The following is a 26154-nucleotide window of genomic DNA, read 5'->3' as shown; positions in this document are numbered from 1 at the left end:
GGGGGCAGTGGGGGTGTGGCGGGGCTCATGTCGGGGTAGGGAAGGAGAAGATGATACAGAATATAGAGGTCCTAGAATTAAAAATAGGACAGCTTATTGTGAAATTTGGGGGCGGGGGGTGTTGGCCATGTTGTGCAATATGTGGAATCTTAGTTCCCCAACCCGGGATCAAACCCACACCCCTTGCACTGGAAGCACAGAGTTTTAACCACTGGGCCACCAGGGGAGTCCCTATTGTGAGGTTTTGAATCATGTTTCCTGTTAGATCCAATATCCCCATAGGAATGGTCCAGTAAAACAGATCTGGTTAAATGCGGGGATGATGTAGGGCCTTACTGCTCCCTCTGTACCCCAAAGGGTTTTATTGTGTTAACAGCTTGGAAACCACTGCGGTTTGTGTTGCCATAATGCTATCATAAGACTCCCACCTTCCTCTAATTGGATTTCATTGCATACAGAGTTTGCAGCTGCCTCTCCTGGGTTCTCCAGCAAGTAAGTCAGTAGGCACTGCTGTCTGTGCACAAATGTCATCTCCCTTTTGCATCAAATACCTCAGCCCATTGGAGAAGCAAATGGCAACCCCCTCCAGTATTCTTGCCTGGAGAATCCCATGGACGGAGGAGCCTGGTGGGCTGCAGTCCGTGGGGTCGCAAGAGTCGGACACGACTTAGCGACTGAACCACCACCACCTTAGCTGATACAGGATTCACAGTTCCTTGAAGAAATGAGTGTGTGGGCACTCCTATGAGCTCCCCTGATGGCTTAGCGGGTAAAGAATGCACCTACAATGCAGGAGACACCACAGACTCAGGTTTGATCTCTGGGTCGGTAAGATCCCCTGGAGGACGAAATGGCAGCCCACTCCAGTATTCCTGCCTGGAGAATCCCATGGACAGAGGAGCCTGGCGGGCTACAGTCCATGGGGTCGCAGAGAGTCAGACACAACTAAGAAGAATATATAGTGCCATCTGAATCATATATATCTGTCCCATGAATTGTTTCTAAGCTGATGAAAAACAGAAAAAAAAAATTTTTTTTTAAGAAATAAGAGAATCACCTATCTTTTTCAAGTGTTTAAAATTTGTCTACAAGGAGGAGGCCACATTTTCCAATGAAACTCACGAGCCAATTTCATCCTTTTCAAAAGAGAGAGGAGTTACTTAAAGTGCTTAATGGTAATGTAATAGAGAGCAATGGCCTGAAACTGAAAAATGCAGCAATTTGAATTGGACATTAAGAAAAATTTCACTGGAAGCAAGGGCAATTATACAATGAAATAATTTCCTAAGGGAGAAACAGTGAGACGCTGTTAAAAAGAGTTGTTTAAAAGAGTAGATTAAAAAAAAAAAAAAACACTTGCAGCTGAGGCTGCTGGAAGATGGTTTTATGATTTATTGCTTTACTGTGGCCACACGCCATCCTCTCTGGAGATTTCCCAGGCTCAGCTAGCTTACCTTCCATTAACGAAGGATCTGCATGGTGCCCAAGGACTGTGATATCTGTATTCTGTTTTTTATGCAAAAATGTAGACTTGTAAATGGAATACCCATGAAAGAGGCAAGAAGAACCTGGAAGGCTCTAGTTGTTCAAAATCCACTCTGTGTCAGCATCCTAGGGTATTACACACACACACACACACACACACACACACACACATGTGCATATATAAGTACATACATCTCTCTCTCCCCACCCCCAATCTTATTTAAACCTTCTGCAACTAACTGGTTGATCTGTTCAAACTGGTGGCCATTAATCAGTCAGTATTACTGGCCATGAGGATACATGACATGACTATTCCTTCACACAAACTGCTACATGTGCAGCATAGGGTAGATAAAAGCATCCTTCACCTGATGTCAGGAGCCTTGCTTTTGAATCCTAGCTCCATGATCAAGCACCCTCAGAAACTAATGTCTGGGTCTTGCTTGTACAGTTCTCTAATCATTGCTATTCCTTTTCTTTTGTAATCTGTTCCCTCCCTTATCAGGAACAGCGATTTTCCAGCCAGTGTACATAGGGATTTAACTCTAGTTATCAGCCTAACAGCAAGAATAGGAAGAGAGGGCGTCTGCTGAGGGGAAGAAGGGATCCCACAGAGATTCCCAGCCAAGTGCTGGGGAGGAGCCACTTCTGTGCCCTCCGAAGGCTCAGAGGGACCTGCAGAACCAACATCCCCCGGCACTTCTATCAGGATGGCCTTATGCCACGTTCCAGGGTTTCTGCTTTTCTCATCCAGAGACTACAGCATTGCAGACCTATTCAACTGAACATTCAGTATCTCTGGGGCTCTGAAATTGTGAGGTTTTATGTTTGCTGCTCAGCTGTCTCCCCTCTCCTACTGCAGAAGTTGGAAGCCTTTTTATGCACTCCCAGAGGGGCCCTCTGGCTCTCATCCTTAAGACTTGTGAATGGTCTTTGGTTCTTTGTTACCCTCCTCGCAGGGTGAAGATACCACTTAGCAATACCTCTAGCCACCTCACCTCTCTGCTGCCCTGTGGACATTTTCTCCTAGTGCCTTTCATGTGCTTGAACTTTCATCCCTACAAGGGCATCTACCCATAGTGAGGCTTGAACCCATCACCACCAGTGCAATATTCAGCAAGGCAACCACGTGCCAAGAACTCAGGATGACATCTTATATCCACTCTTGGCACCATCTGTATTATTTCAAGTCTCTGAAAAGCAGATGCCAAGATGGAATTAGACTTTTTAGAGACAGAGGAGGAAAATTCAGTAAGGAGAAATGGATAGGGAGCTACAGAAAGCCATCAGAGTCATTTGACCTGATGCAAGTCTGACATCTGTGGGGGAGAGAGAAAAAGGCTTAGAATTCAGAGCAACTCAAGAAAGTTGCAGCAAGACCTATTGAAAGTTCTCAAGTCAAAGTCTCTGTTAGAGACCCACACGTCTAGAGAGTAAGCCTACTTTAGCATCTCTGCTGAGCTCATGAAGGTCTTGGGCAGCATGTTGGCCATGGTGGAAAGGTAGTCATCATTTTTAGAGTCCCCGCTGTCAGAGACACGAGAAGTGCGTTCCTCTGGCTGCCGTACAGAGGGACCCAGAGTCCTTTCAGCTTGAGAAATCAACCTCCTGTATGGCAAAGTCCTCTGTATCCAGCTAGTGGATAAGAAGTGTGAGAAGGGACATATCCCTCTGCGCATGTGGATGCACTTCACTGCGTGGAAAGTCTGAGAAATGTGGGCCTGGCTGGGGACCCCACTTAATAGCAAGAAGTCTACAGTATGGAAAAGGAAATGCAAGCCTTTGATGGACAGTGGGGCCTTCCTGCTGCTGAGAATAAATAAAAGTGGAATGGAAATGTTGTTACTCTGATGGGATGAATGATTAAAAGAAAGAAAAACAGTATGAGAAAGGGAAACTTCCCCAGGGGCAAAGTAGCTAAGACTCCATGTTCCCAATGCAGGGCGCCTTGGGGTCGACCCAGGTTGGGGAACTAGATCCCATGTGCCACAACTAAAGATCCCACATGCTGCAACAGATTGAAGATCCCACATGTCACAAGTGAGACCTGGCAGAGCCAAATAAATAAATATAAATAAATACAAACAACAACAACAGTATTAGAAAGGAAAAATGGGGCCTAACTATAAACAAAAAAATAGTGTTGAGGCTGCAAGCAACTTTATGCCAATAAATTTGGAAAACGGATACCATATTTGCAAAATATTGATTACCAAGAATGACAAAAAGTAAATGCAAAACCTGAATAACCTAAAAGGTTAATATAATTTACAGTAAAGATATTCTAATTCCCAAATACCAGTCTCAGAAATGTTTACAGGGAGTCCCACTAAGCCATTTTATATGTGTTCTATTAGATTTTTCTTAAGACCACCCCCAAAACAGCAGATAAGTGCTAACGCCATGAAATCAGAACAAAACAAGGAAAGAATAAAGATAGTCAAATCATAGTTCAAACTCATTCTTGAAAACAGATGCGGAATATTTGCAATTAAATATTAACAAATGCAGGGCTTTCCTGGTGGCTCAGTGATAAAGAATCCTCCTGCGATGTAGGAGACGCAGGTTCGATGGCTGGATTGGGAAGATCCCCTGGAGGAGGAAATAGCAACCCACTCCAGTAGTCTTGCCTGGAAAACTCCATGGACAGAGGAGCCTGGCAGGCTACAGTCCACGGGGTGGCAAAGAGTCGGACACGACTTAGCAGCTGAACAATATTAACAAATGCAACCCAACGACAGGTACATGTGCAATCTCATGAGAAGAAACCAGGCCTGCTGACATCTTGATCTTAGGCTGGAAGGCTTCAGAACTATGAGAAAATAAAATTCTGTTGTTTAAACCACCTCATAGGTAGTGTTTCATTATGGCAGCCTAGCAGAGTCACTACATCAATTCTCCACATATTAAACAACTCAACCTTATTATCAACAATATTTCAACCTATTTTAAAGGAATTTCAAAAGTCTATCCTAAAGTTCAGGTGGAACAGCAAACAGCTAAGAACATCAAATAAATGTGGAAGAACAAGATGAGGATGCTGCCCAATCAAATATCAAGGCATTTTATAAAGATACACAGTTAACATTTCATGGTTTTAACACACCAATAAATTAGTATATCCCTCGGAATAAAATAAAGGGCATAGGCACAAAGACACCCACAAATAAAAATAATGACACACAAACTGTGGGAAAATGATACTTTATCCAGTAATAGGCATGAGTTAATATGTAGTCTCTATGAAAAAATAAAATTAAATATTTTATCTCACAAAGCATAGAGAAATAACATTAAAGTAGCTGAAAATCCTAAATGAGGTAAGTGATGGATATGTTAATTACCTTGTCAAGGAACAGTCTTTCACTATGGATACACATATCAAATCACCATGCTGATACTTTATCTTGTAGTTTTATTATTCAATTATACCTCAGTAAAGCTGAAAAATTCTAAATACAAAATACAAAGCTGTAAGATATTAGGAGAAGCTACAGAAGAACATCTCATGTCCTCAGGTTATATATTGATTTTTTTTAATGAAGATACAAAAATCACAATAAACAAAGTATTAGTAAATTTGATCACCATAAAATTCAAGATGACTCTAAAGAAATGTCACCATGACCAGGTGAAAAGAGAAGCTACTGACTAAAAGATATTGTATACATTCAAAATGTATAAAGAATACTTATAAAGCTATTAAAAAAAGACATACAACGCAATGTAAAACTAAAGAACAGAACTGAACAATCAATTCACAGAAAAGTAAACCTAAATGGTTCGATACACATACTTAAATAAAGGCTCAATATAACTAGTGTTCAGGAAATAAATTTAAAATTCCATATACCATTTTACTTTCCACCACATAAGCAACAGTACGTGAACCGATAACTTCAGGATGTTCAAGCTGGAAAAGGGAGAGGAACCAGAGATCAAGTTGTCAACATCTGTTGGATAATAGAAACAGTAAGAGAGTTCCAGAAAAACATCTACTTCTGCTTCACTGACTATACTAAAGGCATGGATGGACTGTGTGGATCACAACAAACTCTGGAAAATTCTTCAAGAAATGGGAATACCAACCACATTGCCTGCCTCCTAAGAAATCTGTATGCGGGTCAAGAAGCAACAGTTAGAAAGGGACATGGAACAACGGACTAGTTCCAAATTGGGAAAGGAGTACGTCAAGGCTATATACTGTCACCCTGCTTATTTAACTTATATGCAGAGTACATCATGAGAAACACTGGGCTGGATGAAGCACAAGTTGGAATCAAGATTTCCAGGAGAAATATCAATAACCTCAGATAAGCAGATGACACCACCAAGGTAGAAAGTGAAACATTCAGAAAGAAAACATTCAGAAAACTAAGATCATGGCGTCTGGTCCCATCACTTCATGGCAAATAAATGGGGAAAAAATGGAAACAATGACAGACTTTATTTTCTTGGGCTCCAGAATCACTGCAGATGGTAAATGCAGCCATGAAATTAAAAGACACTTACTCCTTGGAAGAAAGGCTATGACCAACTTAGCATATTAAAAAACAGAGATGTTACTTTGCCAACAAAGGTCCATCTAGTCAAAGCTATGGTTTTTCCAGTAGTAATGTACAGATGTGAAAGTTGGACCATAAAGAAAGCTGAACACCAAAGAATAGATGCTTTTGAACTGTGGTGTTGGAAAAGACTCTTGAGAGTCCCTCGGACTGCAAGGAGATCCAACCAGTCCATCCTAAAGGAAACCAACCCTGAATATTCATTGGAAGGACTGATGCTGAAGCTGAAGCCCCAGTACTTTGGCCACCAGATGTGAAGAACTGACTCATTGGAAAAGACCCTGATGCTGGGAAAGATTGAAGGCAGGAGGAGAAGGGGACGACAGAGGATGAGATGGTTGGATGGCATCATCGACTCAATGGACATGAGTTTGAGCAACCTCTGGGAGTTGGTGATGGACAGGGAACCCTGGTGTGCTGCAGTCTATGGGGTCGCAAAGAGTCGGAATGACTGAGCAACTGAACTGAACTGACATGAGCAACAGTGAACAAATGTGGCAACAGTTAAATATTAGGTGAGAATGAGAAGCTCCTGTCCACCACTGGGGGTGTGGGTGGGACTGGTATGTAAGCCAGAAGAGTCACTTTGATAAAGAAAGGAACATTATGTAGTAAAGTTGGAAGTAAGTCTATCGAGTATACAACAATACCACTTGTAGGAAAATGGCCCAGAGTACCCCATGCATAGGTAAACAAGAACACACAAGAATTACTAATTTCAGTTTTTTAAAAAAGAGAAAAATTGGGATCAGCCTGAATGCCTACTAGAATGGATGGATGCATTCATTCAAAGGGATGAGGAACAATGGTAATGATGAATGAACTAAAGCTGCACATCTCAGCATGAGAAAATTTCGGAGACAAATCACTGGCAAACATGAAAGGAGAAGAGAAATACTTATAATACTTAAGTAAACTTGAAAACATTCAAAATAATACTGTGTACAGTTCATGAATATGCATAAAGCATAATTTTTAAATATGCAATAAAATATGCGTGTGGATAATATTAAATTTAGACTAGGCTTCATAATGGGAGGAAGAGGGTGAAGAATGGAAAAGGTATATTTATATAAGAAGCTTCAAATTGATCTGAAATATGAACTAGGAAAGCAATGTAAAAACGACACGAAAAAATAGATGGTTAAAGATCCGACTGTTTGCAAAATATACTCTCTGTATTTTCCTGAAAGCTTGAGATTTCAAGGTAAACATTATTTGAAGACACACAGGAAAAGGTGTTTCGTTGTTGTCATTTTATCACTTTAGCTCTAAGTTTGGTGAGTCTTAGTAACTGAGAAATAGCCTACATTTTTTTTCTTACAGACATTACAGTGTAGTAAAGGATATATGTTTGGAAGTTTGATAGTTCATCCATAAGCATTGCTTTTTTTTTTCCCTCTTAGGAGAAATGTTAATGGGTTCATCTGAATACAGCTATTTGAGTGTATGACTTTCCTGGCAGAGAACGCAGAACTAAAGCTATATTAATCAAAGAAAAGAAGTGTGTGTGTGTGAGAGAGAGAGAGAGAGAGATAAGAGGAGATGGAGGGGGAAAAGAGGAGTGAGGGAGAAGAAGGAGGGAGAGAGATCTTAAGTTGTGGATTATTTGCCAAGATAAGTCAAATCAAATTTCTCAGAATGTTTTGGACATTTGGGTAATTTTGGTACTTTGATGTTTGTGAAAAGTGAAATCAAAGTGTTAGTCACTAAGTCGTGTCCAACTCTGCAACCTCATGGACTGAAGCCCACCAGGCTCCTCTGTCCATGGAATTCTCTGGGCAAGAATACTGGAGTAGGCATCTATTCCATTCTCTAGCAGATCTTCCTGATCCAGGGATCAAACCTGGTCTCTTGCATTGCAGGCAGATTTATTACTATCTGAGTCACCAGGGAAGCTTAGTTAAGTTCAAGTAACATTTCATCCACAACAGACTGTTTCAAAATTGGGAAAAAGAGTACATCAAGGCTATATATTGTCACCCTGCTTATTTAACTTATATGCAGAGTACATCATGCAAAATGCTGGGCTGGATGAAGCACAAGCTGGAATCAAAATTGCCAGGAGAAATATCAATAACCTCAGACATGCAGATGACACCACCCTAATGGCAGAAAGCGAAGAGGAACTAAAGAGCCTCTTGATGAAGGTGAAAGAGGAGCATTAAAAAGCTAGCTTAAAACTCAATGTTCAAACAAGTATGATCACGGCATCTGGTCCCATCACTTCATGGCAAATAGGTGGGGATAAAATGGAAACAGTGACAGACTTCATTTTCTTGGGCTTCAAGATCACTGTGGATGGTGACTGCAGCCATGAAATTAAAAGACGCTTGCTCCTTGGAAGAAAAGCTATGACCAATCTAGACAGCATATTAAAAAGCAGACACATTACTTGAAAACAAAGGTCTGTATAGTCAAAGCTATGGTTTGTCCAGTAGTCATGTATGAATGTGAGAGTTGGACCATAAAGAAGGCTGAGTGCCCAAGAATTGATGCTTTCAAATTGTGATGCTGGAAAAGACTCTTGAGAGTCCTTTGGACTGCAGGGAGATCAAACCAGTCCATCCTAGAAGAAATCAACCCTGAATATTCATTGGAAGGACTGATGTTGAAGCTGAAGCTCCAATATTTTGACCACCTAAGGTGAAGAGTAGACTCATTAGAAAAGACCCTGATGCTGGGAAAGACTGAAGGCAGGAGGAGAAGGGGGCAATAGAGGATGAGACTGGTTGGATGGCATCATCGACTCAATGGACATGAGTTTGAGCAAACTTGGGGAGAGAGGGAAGTACAGGGAAGTCTGGTATGGTGCAGTTCATGGGGGTCACACAAAGAGTCAGACACAACTGAGCGAATGAGCAAGAAAATTTCTATGACAGCTGTAACTAAGACTGAACGGACACTCATTGAATGCCAATGCTATAGGCTAAGAGAAACACTGAATTAACCATATTTAGGATTTTCTTGAAATATGAGGTCCTGATTGATTTTCCTGACACACCCAAATGTCCACTAGAGAAGCTGAATTGAAGGCCCTGGGTGATTTCTACAACTGCAGGCAAATTAATAAAAGGGTGTGGCTCGAGTGTTCTCATCTAAGAAAGGTATTATTAAGCTTAAACATTGTTTATTCTTCTCCTTTCCACGAGATTTTATATGTCACTGTAGCAGGAGGAAATCAGTGAATTGTAATCTCTTGCATCTAACAAGACGACAGAGAGCATTTAATGTTAGCAGAAGCCCCTGAGGGTGACTTCTGAAAGCTCACAGTGAGTGTGTCAGGAGCAGAATCCAGATGTTCTAGCTTCCATCTTAGTAGTTATTCATTCTAAAATTAATTTACTTCATTATTTTTCCCTTGATGGGAAAAAAAATAACATCATCATCAGTCTCTACATTTTTTATTCACAATGCCCAAATTAAATTTTAAAAAGGCACACAAGAATAATTTTTTAAAAAAGAATAATCAAAGGGACTTCCCTGGTGGTCCGGAGGCTGACTCTGAACTCAATGCAGGGGGCCCAGGTTCAATCCCTGGTCAGGAAACTAGACCCCACACGCCACAACTAAGAGTTTGCATGCTACAACTAAAGTTCCTGTATGCCACAACTAAGACCCAGTACAGCCAAATAAATAAAATTTTTAAAAAGAATCATCAGATCAAAGCAAATGCAAAGATAAATAAGATACAGAAGTTCAGTCACTCAGTTGTGTCTGATTCTTTGCGACCCCATGGACTGCAGCACGCCAGGCCTCCCTGTCCATCACCAACTCCCGGAGCTTGTTCAAACTCATGTCCATCGAGTCAGTGACGCCATCCAACCATCTCATCCTCTGCTGTCCCCTTCTCCTCCTGCCTTCAATCTTTCCCAGCATCAGGGTCTTTTCCAATGAATACTCAGGGTTGGTTTCCTTTAGGATTGACTGGTTTGAACTCCTTGCAGTCCAAGGGACTCTCAAGAGTCTTCTCCAACAATACAGTTCAAAAGCATCAATTCTTTGGCACTCAGCTTTCTTTATGGTCCAATTCTCACATCCATACATGACTACTGGAAAAACCATAGCTTTGACTGGATGGACTTTTGTTGGTAAAGTTATGTCTCTGCTTTTTAATATGCTGTCTAGGTTTATCATAGTTTTTCTTCCAAGGAGTAAGCATCTTTCAATTTCATGGCAGCAGTTACCATCTGCAGTGATTTTGGAGCCCCAAAAAATAAAGTCTGTCACTGTTTCCATTGTTTCCCATCTATTTGCCATGAAGTGATGGGACCAGAAGCCATGATCTTTGTTTTCTGAATGTTGAGTTTTAAGCCAACTTTTTCACTCACCTCTTTCACTTTCATCAAGAGGCTCTTTAGTTCTTCTTTGCTTTCTACAATAAGGGTGGTATCATCTGCATATCTGAGGTTATTGATATTTTTCCCGGCAATCTTGATGACAGCTTGTGCTTCTTCCAGCCCAGCATTTCGCATGATGTACTCTGCATATAAGTTATATAAGCAGGGTGACAATATACAGCCTTGACATACTCCTTCTCCTATTTTGAACCAGTCCATTGTTCTATATCTGGTTCTAATTGTTTCTTCTTGACCTGCATACAGATTTCTCAGGAGGCAGGTAAGGTGGTCTGGTAATCCCATCTCTTGAAGAATTTTCCACAGTTTGCTGTGATCCATACAGTCAAAGGCTTTGGCATAGTCAATAAAGCAGAAGTAGATGTTTTTCTGGAACTCTTTTGCTTTTTCTCTGATCCAACAGATGTTGGCAATTTGATTTCTGGTTCCTCTGCCTTTCCTTAATCCAGCCTGAACATCTGGACGTTCTTGGTTCACATACTGCTGAAGGCTCGCTTGGAGAATTTTGAGTATTACTTTGCTAGTGTGTGAGATGAATGCAATTGTTTGGTAGTTTGAACATTCTTTGGCATTGCCTTTCTTTGGGATTGGAATGAAAACTGACCTTTACAGAAGTACATAAGGAAGTTTACGATGGCCACATAAGAAGTTAGAAAAAAAATAGTTTTTAAATGCTGAAAAGATGAAGAATTTCAACTGAGATGTGGAATCACAGGAACAAATCAAATGGCACTCTAAAATAAAAGTGATTATTCTGGAAAATATATCCACAGCCTAATAACTGAGACTACTACATGGGTGGAAAGATATGCTGAGCAGAAGACAGAATTAGTGAACTCACAGACAGATAAAAAATATATTAAAATTAAAGCATATATGCACAAAAATTATAGAAAGGGCAGGAGGGCATAGGAAATGTGTAGGATGCAGATGGCCTGACACAGTAGTCCTAGAAGAAGAGGACTGAGAGATGCGAAAATTAAACTCTCAAGATTTTCCCTAACATGATAAAAATTATAAACCCCCGCTTTCAAGAAGTTCAGCAAAACCAAAACAAGATTAATACAAAGAACATGACACAATGTTTTGAGTTATTTGGCTGAGCTCATGGATCAGTCTAATCAGCTGCTGGGCTGATGGGGCCAGAAGGCATTAGCTAGGATGGATTTTATCTGCTACATGTGCTGGCTCAGCCTCCAGTAGGTTATTCCGATTATTCTCCAGGCAGCAAAGAGACACCAGAAGAGGAAGAAGTTAGGCTCAAAACTGACACCCTTCCACCACATTCTATTGGGGTGGCCAGAAACTGTGTTTGAATTTTCCCAAAACACTTCATGGAAAAATCCGATTGAACTCTGGCCAACCCAATATTAAGCAAAACAAAACACAAGGCCCAGATTAAAGAAGAGGAGAAACCGTCTTCAACTCTTGATGAGATGAACTGCAAAGCTGCATCATTTGGCATATAGATATAGAGAGGAGCCTAACTGCAGACAATTTTGTAACAATCTACTGATGCTTCTCCAGGAAACCCATAACTCTGCATACACATACCATTTCTTCTAATCTGAGACTGTAGATTTTATGTAGATTTTATGAATGAGAAAAATCAAAGAAAAAGGATGCCACGTAATCTATTTAAGATCACAATGAGTGATGGCAGCTTCACTCTGTCTTCCAAATGCCTGTGCAATACCAGCTATTACAAGGACTTCTCTGGTGCTTCACTGGTTAAGACCCTGAGCTCCCAATGCCAGGGGCCTGGGTTCAATCTCCACTCAGGGAACGAGAGCCCCCATGCTGCAACTAAGACCTGGCACAGTTAAGTAAATAAAAAGAAAAAAAAATCTGTTATAAAATTCTGTATGAGCAATTACACTGCCACCCTAAATATGTCTTTAAATGTGCTTTATTTGGCCCTTAAAATGTTTTCAAGGTTTTGTACTAGTTGCTAGCTTTCAAGTAAAGTTCAAACTCGCACCTTCTCTGGAGCATCAGGAGAACCACAGCACTGGACCCCTGACGCTTCACTTTAGTGGCGGAGAAAGAGAAGGTTTCCCCCAACCTGCCTCCCACGCCAACACTCCCTACCACCTCACCCACAGCCAGCTTCCTGCATCTAGGTTACCTTCCTGGCCTTTGGAAGAATCAGACTCTGTAACTTCTTGCTCTATACCAAAGGCTTGAATCTATTGTTAATTAATTTATAGCTACCAATATTAGGCTGGATAACTGGCTTATATGTTTATCTTAGCGTAGAACACAAGAACAAATTATCTTTTGCCCCTCCTAATCCAAGAAGAATTAGTAATGCTTTGAGCCCTAGAGTTGGGCTCATAAAAATGCTTATTCTGATTCAGCAGATCTGGCTGGCATCTGAGATTCTACATGCAATTTTTAAAAATTGAAGTATAGTTGATTTACAATATTGTGTTCGTTTCTAGTATACAGAAAGTGATTCAGTTATACATATATATTCTTTTTCATATTCTTTCCTATATGGCTTATTACAGGATGTTGAATATAGTTCCCTGTGCTATACAGTAGGACCTTGTTGTTCACCCATTTTATACAGAACAGTCTGTATCTGCTAAACCCAAATTCCTAATTAATCCTTCCCCTGCCCCTTCCATCACCATAAGTTTGTTTCCTATGTCTGTGAGTCTGTTTCTGTTTTGTAAATAACTTCACTGGTGTCATATTTCAGATTCCACATATAAGTGATATCATCTGATATTTATCTTTCTGTTTCTGACTGACTTCACTGGATATGACAATGAGATTCTGCATTTCTAATCAGCTTCCTGGTGACTCTACGGGACCCCATGGGCTCACTGTCACAGAACAGCCACTTCCAGTGCTCCGGGGCAAGTTTAGGAGGCTTTGCTCTGAGGACCTAAAGTTCAAGAAGACAAACAGCTGGATTGTCCAAGGGGAGGGCCGATGGCTGGTGCAAAACTGGGGTAGGGAAAAAAAACAAAACAAAACTGGGGTGGGGGAAGGGAAGGAAATTTCCCAAAATGAAGGGAAAATGCCTAAGTTTAGAAAAGAGTAGCTGGGTTTTGTGAACCTTGAAATCAACAAGAACCTACTTATTTCCTTAGGGAGCCAGACTCACAGGAACTCTGATCAGGTGCCCAGGGATGACCCAGGGTTCTCTTTTTCTTGGGGAGGTGGGGCACACTGTGAGGTATGTGGAACTTCCCCAACCAAGGATCAAACTCATGCCCCCTGCAGTCAAAGCACTGGACCACCAGGGAAGTACCACCCAGAGTTCTGACACAGAGGACAGCGGTAGCGAAGCAGGCTTCATGAAAACACGATCTGAGCAGTCTCCAAGAAGCCCATCCTTACAAGGACTTGCACTCGCTTTAAAACTCTGCTCTTGGGACTTCCCTGGTGATCCAGTGGTTAAGAATCCACCTGCCACTGCAAGGGACATGGGTTTGATCCCTGGTCTTGGAAGATCCCACATGCCACAGAGCAACTAAGCCCATGAGCTGCAACTATTGAAGCCCAAGTGCCTAGAGCCCGTGCTCCCCAACTGGAGAAGCCACCGCAATGAGGAGCCCGTGCACTGCACCTAAAGAGAGCATCCCCCTGCTTGCTGCAACGAGAGAAAGCCCACACGCAATACTGAAGACCCAGCGCAGCCAAAAGTAAATAAATACATAAATTTTTTTAACAAAAAATAAAACTCTGCTCTATCTTAAAATTCTTAATAAATTTAAATAAGAGGTCCTGCAGTTTCTTTTTCACAGTGAGCCCTCCAAATTATGTAGCTATTACTTAGTAGCAGTGAGATGTACCCCCAAAAGATGCCCATTTAAGAAGCAGGAGGCAGGTGAGAATTCTATCACTGTATCTGGAATTTGAGAGTAAGAGACACACCACATATAAAACAGGTAAACAACAAGGTCCTACTGTATACCACAGGGAACTCTGTTTAATATCTTGTAATAAACCATAATGAAAAAGAATACACATATTTATATTGTTCAGTCACTCAATTGTGTCCGACTCTTTGCAACCCCATGGACTGCAGCATGCCAGGCTTCCCTGTCTTTCACTATTTCCTGGAGTTTGTTCAAACTCATGTCCATTGAGTCACTGATGCCATTCAATCATCTCGTCCTCTGTCACCCCCTTCTCCATGTGTAACTAAATTACTTTGTTATATACCTGAAAAACTGTAAATCAACTCTTTTTCAACAAACAATGTAAAAAAGCAGCAGCAGCAGCAGGGGGAAGCTATTTACCTTGGAGGCAACTCCTGAGTTCAGATAAGGAGCATTTAAGAGATAATTATAATGACTTTATCTCTAAACTCATCTACCCCCACACCCTCATTTCACCCAACACTTTTTGGCAGCCCCAGAAAAAGGGAATCCTCAAACAAGACTGAGTTTGAATCTCTTGTCACCCAGGGAAGTACAGGCTCAGACCTCCATCTGATTTGATTTAGACAAATAATGATACCTTTTTTAAACCTTGGATGGTGGAACAAGGAACATAACCCTTGCATGTGTTTCCAACAAGCCACTGATCTGATTAAGAATTTTACAGACCGCCGTGAACAGTTATAAGGATGTAAACACCTAGGCAAAAGGACGTCACATCACGTCAGCTGAATTGATTGACTGTTAAATGGAGGGTAGCTTGTGATTACATCTATTTAACAGACTCTGTTGTAGCCACATCATTGAAGTGGTGTTGGCATGGGCCATGAGCCAAGAAGGGATGTGAGCTGCAATACAGGGTCTGGGCGCGCTGGTGGCGTTCATTCAAATTGGATGCTGTCAGGCATCTTGAGTGATGAACTGAAACAGGAAGCAACTGACATTTGTTCAGATCTTTCAGGGGAAGCTGGAAGTGTGAATAAGAAGAGTGTGAAGAAGATCTTCATTAGTGGTGAAGTGATGCATCAAAGCTTGCAGGGGAGACTTGGATGTCCAGAGGTCCAAGAAAATGCATGTGTCAAAGTCAGAAGTGAAGCCCACGTTGCTTTTATTTTTTGCCTCTTTGACATCAATCGCCTTGCTCATGGAAAATTAATCCCTCAGGGTTCACCTATCCTGTATGGTTAGAAATTAAGACACAATTGAGACTGTCTGTATAATCTAATAGGATCGAACTGTGCTTTTTCCTTTATAAATGGAGCAGATTATCTACTGAATACCCACCATTTGAACAACTCTCTGCTTTGGGCAAGGGGCTGTGAGAGAACAGAAAGATGAATCAGCCTTGGGTCCTGCAATCAAGATTATATTTTTCAGAGACAGGATAAGACATGGACAAAAATGAGGAAAAAGTCAGGCTGTGTGAAAGATACCGTGAAAAATGTTTATAGCTACTGTGAATTCTGGAGCTTGATGACTACTTGGGAAGATTGAATGCGAGGGTTAGGGGCAAGTAGATGGATGATGATGCAGCCTTCTTGCTGAGCATTAAGGTATTGGTAGAATTTAACTTCTCACTGTTAATGGGGAAGGCTATTCTTGGTACAAGAAGCAACTTACAGAAAGATGCGGAGACAGTAAAGAGTGAGCATATATGAAAACTTTAAGGGAAAATTCGCAGCCTAACATTCTAGATTGTGTAGTTCTGAAACACAGCATGGAATGAAGGACTGCAATAGTGAGAAAGTCCTAATCACCTGGGTGGTACTAATGCTTTCAACTGTCTTTGTTTATTTTTGGATGTCTTCTTACAGCTCTGAATATTCTTATGTTCATATTAATTTCACAAAGGAAGACACTGTAGAGTTTGCCACTTTTAATGAACTTTTATTGGGGAACAGTTTGAGAGTGACAAAATTATTGCAAACATAATACAGAGTTCTTGCATACATGTCACACCCGGTGTCCTCCATGATTAATACCCTCTATGGCTATGGCATACTTATCACAGTTAATGAAGCAGCATTGATACATTCTTATTCACTGACGTTTATACTGTATTCCCATCTCCTTAGTTTTCACCTGTCTATTTTCTGTTTCCTGGATCCCGTCAAGGGTACCATATTAATTTAGGAGTCATGTCTCCTGAGGTTCTTCTTGGTTTTAACAGTCTTGTCTTGCTTTTGATGACCTTTGCACGTTTGAACACTGATGCTCTGGCATTTTGAGGAATATGCTTCCAGTGAGACTTTTCTGATGTCTTCCTCATAATTAGACTGGGGTTTTGAGTTTTGGGACAAGGTCACAAGGTAAAGTGTCAATTTCATCAAATCAGCAAGTGCACATCAATCAACATGACTTAATTCCATGGTGTTGACCTTTAGGACCTGGCTGAGTATGTGTCAGGTTTATCCACAGTAAAGCTAGTCTCTCCTTTTTGCTGTTTCCGTGCTCTTTCCAGAAGTTACTATGCTCAGCTGTGCTCCACCTCCTTGGAAGCAGAGCTTCTGCAGTCGACCATACTTGTGTGAGTCGGTTTCCAGGCATGGGATTTGGTTCCACTGGTCTATGACTCTGTTCTAGCAATAATACCATGCTGTTCTGATTACTGCAGCCTTATAGGAAGCCTCCATATCAGTGGCCACTCTTCCATCTTTGCTTCTCTTCAGTGTTTTGATGCTCTGTCAAGGTTTTGCGCCTTTCCATAAAACTTTACAATCAGTTATCATTATCTACAAAATAGGCAGCATGCAGACAACAGAATAAATGAGATCATCTAAAATAGTGGAGGGATAGAAAGCCCAGAGATAAACCCATGCACCTATGGGCGCCTTATTTTTGTGGGAGCAAAGGGAGCAAAAACATACAGTGGAGAAAAGATTATCTCTTCACTAAGTGGTGCTGGGAAAACTCGACACTTATGGGTAAAAGAATGAAATTAGAACACTTCCTAACACTATACATAAAAATAAACTCAAAATGGATTAAAGACTTAAATGTAAGGCCAGAAACTCCAAAACTCTTCAAGGAAAACATAGGCAGAACACTCTTTGACATAAATCACAGCAAGATCCTCTATGACCCACCTCCTAGAGTAATGGAAATAAAAAACAAAAATAAACAAATGGGACCTAATTAAACTTAAAAGCTTTTTGCACAGCAAAGGAAACTATAAATAAGGTGAAAAGACAACCCTTTGAATGGGAGAAAATAATAGCAAATGAAACAACGAACAGAGCACTTATCTCCAAAATATACAAGCAGCTCATGCAACTCAATATCAGAAAAATAAACAACCCAATCAAAAATATGGGCAGAAGACCTCAGCAGACACTTCTCCAAAGAAGTCATTAGTCAGATAGCTAATAAACACATGAAAAGATGCTACAGAGTGAAATAAGTCAGAGAAAAACAAATACCGATATTAATGCATAGATTAATAGTATCTAGAAAGATGATACTTATGAGCCTATCTGCAGGGCAGGAATAGACACGCAGATTCACAGAACAGACTTGCGAACACACAGCAAGACGGAGAGGGTGGGATGAACTGAGAGAGTAGCATGGACCCGCACATATTACCATACGTAAACTAGAGAGCCAGCGGGAATTAGCTGTAAGGCAGAGAGCTCAAACCCAGTGCTCTGTGACAACCTAGAGGAGTGGGATGGAAGGAGGGGTGGCGGGAGGGAGGTTCAGGAGAGACGGATCATATGTATACCTATGGCTGATGCATGTTGATGTATGGCAGAAACCTGCGACGCTCTGGGCTTCCCTAGTGGCTCAGGCAGAAAAGAAGTTGCCTGCAATGTGGGAGTTGGTGTTTTTCAGTTGCTAAGTCATGTCCAGCTCTTTGCGACCTCGTGGACTGCAGCACACCAGCCTTCCCTGTTCTTCACTATCTCCCGGCGTTTGTTCAAACTCATGTCCATTGAATCAGTGGTTCCATCCAACTGTCTCATCCTGTGTCACCCTCTTCTGCTCTCAATCTTTCCCAGCATCAAGGTCTTTTCCCACGAGTTGGCACTTCGCATCAGGTGGCCAAAGTATTGGAGCTTCAGCATCAGTCCTTCCAGTGAATATTCAGGGTTGGTTTTCTTTAGGATTGACTAGTTTGATCTCCTTCCAGTCCTAGGGACTCTCAATAAAGTGTATTCTCCAGCACCACAATTCAAAAGTATCAGTTCTTTGGCACTCAGCTTTCTTTATAGTCCAACTCTCACATCCATATGTGACTAATGGAAAAACCATACTTTGGACTATACACACTTTTGTTGGCAAAGTAATATCTCTGCCTAGGTTTGTCATAGCTTTTCTTCCAAGGAGACTCTTTTAATTTGATGGCTGCAGTCACCATTGGCAGTGATTTTGGAGCCCAAGTAAATAAAATCTATTACTTTTTTCCACTCTTTCCTCATCTGTCTGCCATGAAGTGATGGAACCAGATGCCATGATCTTAGTTTTTTGAAGGCTGAGTTTTAAGACATCTTTTTCACTTTCCTCTTTCACCTTCATCAAGAGGCTCTTTAGTTCCTCTTGACTTTCTGCCATTAGAGTGATATTATTTGCATATCTGAGGTTCTTGGTATTTCTCCTGGCAATCTTGATTCCAGCTTGTGATTCATCCAGCCCAGTATTTTGCATGGTGTAGTCTGTATGTAAGTTAAATAATCAGGGTGACAATGAGACTCATGTTCAATCCCTGGGTTGGGACGATTCCCTAGAGAAGGGAATGGCTACCCACTCCAGTATTCTTGCCTGGAGAATTCCATGGACAGAGGAGCCTGGCAGGCTACAGTCCATAGGGTTACAAAGAGTCAGACACGACTGAGTGACTAACACATGGCAGAAAACCACCACAATAGTGTAAAGGAATTATCCTCCAATTAACAATAAACTAAAAGAAAATAGTGGAGGCATCTAATAGTGATTTATGTTAGGGACTGGGGTCAGGGGGCTTGTTTTGCCAGTGTGATTAGGGCAGGTCTCCCTAGGAGAGGTCATTTAAGAGAACTGCATTAAGAGAAAGAGCAAGTCCTGTCGAGTTCAAGGAAATAGAAATGCAGTGAAGAAACTGAGGTCTGAAGGGCTCTGAATCAGGTCCAGGTTGCTTTGTTTCAGCAACTCCAAGGAGTCCACTGTGGTCACTGTTCAGCTAGTTGGGGGAGAGTTTTGAGAGACGAAGTTGAATGAATTCAAGCATGGATTGATGAAGTGAAGATTTGAATGTGTAGGTGATGATGGGCAACTGGGGACAAAACGAGATGAGTGGGGTCAGAGGAATCCCGGGCAAGTGTTGGACAGAACTTGGGCAGAGAGACCCTAATACTGGACTGAAATTCATATGCAACAGATAATTTTTTGCTTTGAGTTCAAAATTTTTCCCATTCTTTTTAACCTCTGCATCAGTGATATAAAGGCTAGGCTAGAAAAGTAAAAGAAAATAATTCAGAGAATTTTGTACTTTGCAATATGAACCAAAGTTTCCAATAACCATAAATACCTGCCTCACTTGTAGAAGTCAGATTAAAAGGCAAAGCAGTGAGTGTCCATGAAATCACAGACGTTTTTCATGATCTTGGATTTCCTTGTGTACAGTCCTCTTCTTAAATTTTTTACTCTTATTTTCTCTCTCCCCCACCTTCTGTCTGTCTCTGTCTCTCTTTCTCCTTTCCTCTGTCTTCCCTCTCTATTCCCCAGTTTCTCTTTAAATCTATTTCTTCCATCTATCTTATCTATCATCTATCCGTATCTAATGTGATCTAATTTAAGGACCTCGAAAGATAAATTTGTTAGCACCGCAGCATTATTTTGACCCGAGAAAGTATATTTCAACAATGTAGTTATCTGCTATTCCCCAAATTCCTTCTGCCTCCTCTCTTTGCTCACACTCCTGTATTCTCCCCTAGATCATTTGCATCATGGCCCCGCCCTACAGAACACCTACCCACACCACCGCAGCCAGTTCAAATGCCATCTTCTGGACAATCACTTCTTGACAGTCAAAAATGCTAGACAGGACTTTTGACCAGGGTAGTGGTGGATCTGAACTGGGCTGTGTGGAAACTACTGTGATGTGGGTATAGAATAACTTCCAGATAAAGAAGTACAAAAGAAACAGTTCAGGTTCATAAGGCTCAGAAACCATTATTTTTGAAAGCCTCTGAGCCATTTCTCCCAAGTCTCAGCCATTTTACACCTTTTCCCTAGTCACGTGTGTCAGGGGCACAGGTGGTCAGTCATTTTATTTCTTAATGAGAACAAATGAGTCCTGGATGTTTGACGGGGGCTGGTTGAGTCCCTGTGATGATGACAAAATCACTAGCTCGGTCTCTGGAGCTGAAAGAATACTATGTAAACAGGGCTGTGAGTCACACGTATTCAATTTAGGCAATTGCATCTGGACATGTGATGATTCTGTCTGGAAATGGGATCAGTCAGGAAGAAAAGTAGACTTTGCGAGGCTGAACAAATACGCTGCTCACCAAAAATTGAAATTTCTAGTTTCTCCCCGCGTTCTTAGATGAAGTTGTCCATGTCTTTGAAACTCTGAAGAGTTCTTCTCTTGTTTCTTCCCCTTCTGTCAATAAGATGTACTGTGAGTGTATGTGTGTGTGTGTGCCTGTGTGTTTTCACCAAATGCCTACAATGATCCTGGTGTATTTGCTACAGAGCAAGGTGCACGGCAGTGTAGAAGTTGCTGCGTTTATAAATCTATCCTGCAAGGCACAGGCTGCAAGACTCTTTCACTGACTCACTCCCTTTCTTCCTCCTTTGGTTTCTCAGTCTAAATCACAATGAACAATGATAATGAAATCTTCCTTGGCAAGCTAATTGCATTTCCTGAACCAAACAAGATAACACTGGGGCTCCTCGGAACCACGAGTTAACTTACTTTATATCTTTATGTTTGTAAAAAATATGATTTCTTCTTCCCCTGTTCCTCAATCACAGCTAATCGGAAATGTGCACTGTCATGACTGTTTCGAAGGGCACAGGGCCTTTGTTTCTGACCCAGACCATCCTCTAATGCACGTTCAGTCACTAAGGCAGCAATTGGGGGGTGAGAGGCTCTCTTTAGAACTGTATTCAGCAGCAGCAGCCGTTTCCACTGGAGTAGCAGATGTAGTTGCAGTAACAGTTGTCACAGTAACATCTATGATTGTGCTGCATGCCTGCTCAGTCGTTTCAGTCATGTCTGACTCTTTGCGACCCCATGGACTGTAGCCCTCCAGGCTCCTCTGTCCATGGGATGTCCCAGGAAAGAACACTGGAGTGGGTTGCCAAGCCCTCTTCCAGGAGATCTTCCCGACTCAGAATCGAACTTGAGCCTCCTGCGCTGGCGGGCTGACTCTTTACCACTGAGCGGCCTGGGAGCCCGAAGCACTCACTATCAAGTGTCTAATCTAATCATTCTTGTCATCTTACACAATAGACATTATTATCCCCATTCTGGCAATGAGGGAGTTCAGAGTCTATAGGAGAAATGACTCATAAACATTCGAGCCTGGATTCAACCCTAAGTCTATTCAAATTGTCATCTTTATCCCCCTGCTATATTGCCACTCAGAACCTTTTGAAGGAGAAGCTCTTACCTCTAATATATATTCAGATATTAATTATTTTTTTCAGGCAACATGATACTGAGAATGAGGCTTGCTTTAGAATTTGATCACATCAATGACTATCTGCACTGAACAATGGAGCATGAAGACTTGTAACATGGTGAGGAAAGAAAAACACTGAAGCTGCTAAATGGAATTTAATGAACACATATCGATTTCTACTAAATGCAAGGTATGCACTAAACAAAGGTGATGAATTGGACCCAACGTTTGACTTCAAGCAGGGCTGGAGAAGAGGTTCAGGCAAATAACCATAAGGTCACATTGTTAAACAGTGTTATAAAGATACATTAAAATGAATGAGGTTTGACAGAAACCAACACAATAATAAAAAGCAATTATCCTTCAATTAAAAATAAATTTTTTTAAAAAAATAAATGAGGTGATCAGGGAACCACAGACCATTTGCAATAGTTGGAACACTGCATTTTGAACTGCAATGTTCTAGAAAATTGTAGGTTGACAATTGCATTAAATCATGTCACCCTCTGTTTACTACTACAATGATTTCTGTTGATGACATTAATATTGACTCAACAGATAACACACTGGGTGCCACTTCAGTGCCTACAAATCACGGCCTCCAGAGAGAACAAAGACAGGAGAACCACACTGACCAGAATAGAGTCAGCAGTTTACCACATTTTCCAGCTGATGGTCATGACCCATGACCCTGCGTGCTTGAGGAACCCTGTTTTTGTGTGAGTAAACTTGACATCTCAATAGCCTAGTGTTTAGAAATCTAAACTATTCATCAGCCAGTAAGATAGATAAGAGTGTGTACTATAAAAAACTGTGCAGCTTGAAACAATGTGTCTGTTTCCCAGTAGTCTCCATAAAATCATTTCCCTCCAATACAACATATTGAAATAAGCCTGAAGCCAGCCTCCTACTGGGAGACACAGTTATACTCAGAGCAGACATTTGCTCACTTTTGAACTTAGAGCTCATAACTGCTCTTTGTCAATTTCAACTGTGCAGGACTTCTTATGTGTGAATTATGAATTTATGGGGCTGTTAAGGGGATGACCCCATTCTTCTTTGTTATGCATGAACTCAGGAGGTCATGTAATCCAAACTAACTAGATTCAATGAGTGTTTGTATTTTTTTTTTAGCACCAAGTTAGGTGCTATGAAACATAAAATAAGACCACTATCAAGATTCTCAAGAGTAAGTTAAGAAAAATTTTGGAATATTGGACATGATACCAGCAGGTGGTATTAAATAGTTCCAGTTGCTGCCAGTGTGAGTCCTGTTGCCACTCCTCCTGGTAAAGTGTGGGATAGGTTGATTTTGTCCCCCCAAAAAATATGCTGAAGTCCAAACTCCCAGTGCCTAAGAATGTGACCTTGTTTGGAAATAGAGTCTTTGCAAATATAAACAAATGAAGATGAGGTCATTGGGAATATTCCCTAACCCAGTAGGGCTTGCATCCTTGTAGGAAGAGGGAGGGACTTCCCTAGTGAGCCACTGATTAAGGCTTCGCCTTCAAATGCAGGGGCTGTGGGGTTTTACCCCTGGTCAAGGAACGAGACCCCGCACACCTCATGGCCAAAAAACCAAAACATGAAAAAACAGAAGCAACTGTAACAGAGGCAATAAAGACTTAAAAAAATAATAATAATAATCCACATAAAAAAAAAAAAGAGAGAGAGAGAGAAATCTTGGGACTTCCCTGCTGGTCCAGTGGCTAAGATTCCATGCTCCCAAGGCAAGGGGCCTGGGTTCAATCTCTGGTCGGGAACTAGATCCTGCATACCGCAACTAAGAGTTTGCATGCCGCAACTGAAAGATCCCACATTCTACGACTAAGACCCAGCACAGTCTAAATAAATAAAGAAATATTTGAAAAAAAGAAAGAAAGAAAAAGAAAAGGGAAATACGGACACAGAGATATGGGGGAAATGTCATGTGAAGACAGAAGCAGAGATTGGAGTGATGCATCTACCAGTCAAGCTATGCCAAGGATTGCTGGCCTCCACCAGACACTGACAAAGAGGTGTAGAACCCCATTCTCCCTTGGAGCCCTCAGAAGGAACCAATTCTACCAACACCTAGATTTTGGACTTCTGGCCTCCAGACCTATGAGAGAATGAATTTCTGTTGTTTTAAGCCACCCAGTTTGTGGTACTTTGTTATAGCATCCCTTGGAAACCAATTAATTAAAAAAAAAAAAAAACAACTTGGATACAATCTGAGAAAAGATGTTCATAATTGATTTGGAAGCATGCCACTTGTGATCCCCGGGAGCAATCGAATTTGAGTGTATATGTTTAGTAGACAGTCTCCATAGAGCTGCCAACAGTTCCTCCCTTCCTTGTAAACAAATGGCACTCCTCACATCAAGGGGCAGAGACTACAGTTCTACCTTTCTTTGATCAACAGAATGCAGTGGAAGTGACATTCTGGGATTTCCAAACCCAGGCCCTATGAGGACAGGCAGCTTGTGCTTCTTCCCTTTTGGAGTGCAGCCTCCAGGCTCTAAGGAAATCCAAACTACAGAACTGAATGATTAGAATACCTAAAAAGAGACCCGAAGTGATAGAGTCCAACAGGAATATTCCAGTTCTGTCTGAATTCTTAGCTGATTGGAGCCACTGAAGTAACCTCAGTCAGCATCACCAGGAACAAAAGAACCACCTAGCTGAGCCCTCCCTGAATTACTGACCTACAGCCTGGCCACAGATAACAAATTGTGTTTGTTTCATTCTACCAAGTTTGGGGTGGTTTGTTAAGTGACAAGGGATAACTGATACAATGTGTATGAGTGTTGGGGGCACAAACAGAGGTGGCCAGCTGGCTAGATTACAGAGAATTAAGACAAAAATAAATGGAAGAAGAAGGTGAACACTAAGAAAGTGAGATTAGAAATATAGCACGGAATGTGCAGAAGTTAATTTGCCAAAAATAAGAAACTGATTCAAGTTGATCATTTCTAGGCCAGAGCAAGTTGGGTATAAAGAGTCCATGACTGAGGAGTAATTGGTCATCTTCAATTTTACTTTTAAACCGTTCAAAGGACTTTCTCATGCAGTTTTGTCTAAAGAGCAGAAGCCAAACATGGGCCATCACTAGATTCTCTACTTCTGTGCCTCTTAGCATTGATTTTTCTCTATTCATTTTTCTCTTCTTGGTCAAGACATGTTTTATAGCAAAAAGTTCATCATGTCTTTTATAGATGACATAGCCATTTTTAATAAATTGTCATAATTATTTAGTGCTCTCTTCTCTAGATATAAGAAGACTCCAGTCTCACCCACATGGTTCAAAAAATGCAAATTATAACAAGGATATTGTCCAGCTATATGGCCCACTTTTTGGTACAAAGAATGTTCAGACAAGAGCAATGTCACATTCCTAGGCATTTTTTGTACAATGCTTTCTATACATCTTCAACTGATTCTTCCTCTCCCTTGGTCTCATACAGAAAGAATGAAGAGGCTGAGCCACAGTAGAGATGATGCCGAGTTGAAGATGTGTCTGGTGGTGAAAGTAAAGCCCGATGCTGTGTAGAACAATACCACACAGGAACCTGCAGTGAGAGGTCCATGAAGCAAGGTAAGCTGGACATGGTCAAACAGGAGATGGCAAAAGTGAACAAGAACATTTTAGGAATCAGTGAACTGAAACAGACGGAACTGGAAATTAAATTACAGATGACCGTTATTATCAACTACTGTGGGCAAGACTCCTTTAGAAGAAACAGAGTAGCCTTCCATTATTCAACAAAACAGCCTGAAATGCAGTACTTAAGTGCAATCTGAAAAATGACAGAATGATCCCAGTTTGTTTCCAAGGCAAACCATTCAGCATCACAGTAATCCAAGTCTATGTCCCAACTACAAAGCTGAAGTTGAACAGTTCTATGAAGGCTTCTAGAACAAACTTCAAAAAAAAAGATGTGCTTTTCATCAAAGGGGATTGGAATGCAAAAGCAGGAAGTCAAGAGACACCTAAAGTAACAGGCAAGTTTGGCCTTGGAGTACAAAATGCAGAAGGGCAAAGGCTAACAGAGTTTTGCCAAGAGAATGCACTGGACATAGCAAACACCCTCTTCCAATAACACAAGAGATGAATCTACACATGGACATCACCAGATGGTCAATATCGAAATCAGATTGATTACACTCCTTGCAATTGAAGATGGATAAGCTCTATACAATCTACAAAAACAAGATCAGGAGCTGACTGTGACTCTCAGGTCATGAGCTCCTTATTGCA

At 41.2% G+C, this 26154-nt stretch overlaps 1 long non-coding RNA gene across 1 annotated transcript; it reads right to left on the bottom strand.

Annotated features, from left to right (window-relative positions):
• Positions 1–15869: 15869 nt before the first annotated feature.
• Positions 15870–25735, bottom strand: LOC122425152. The gene is made up of 3 exons (XR_006264725.1): positions 25611–25735; positions 17817–17819; positions 15870–15880 (listed from the first exon to the last, which is right to left on the bottom strand). It is a non-coding gene; the product is annotated as an uncharacterized LOC122425152 (long non-coding RNA).
• Between the last annotated feature and the right edge of the window lie 419 nt (positions 25736–26154).

The sequence above is a fragment of the Cervus canadensis genome, chromosome 22, assembly GCF_019320065.1.
Source record: "Cervus canadensis isolate Bull #8, Minnesota chromosome 22, ASM1932006v1, whole genome shotgun sequence".
In the NCBI taxonomy this organism is placed as follows: domain Eukaryota; kingdom Metazoa; phylum Chordata; class Mammalia; order Artiodactyla; family Cervidae; genus Cervus; species Cervus canadensis.
This window is presented reverse-complemented; position numbering and strand designations above follow the sequence as displayed.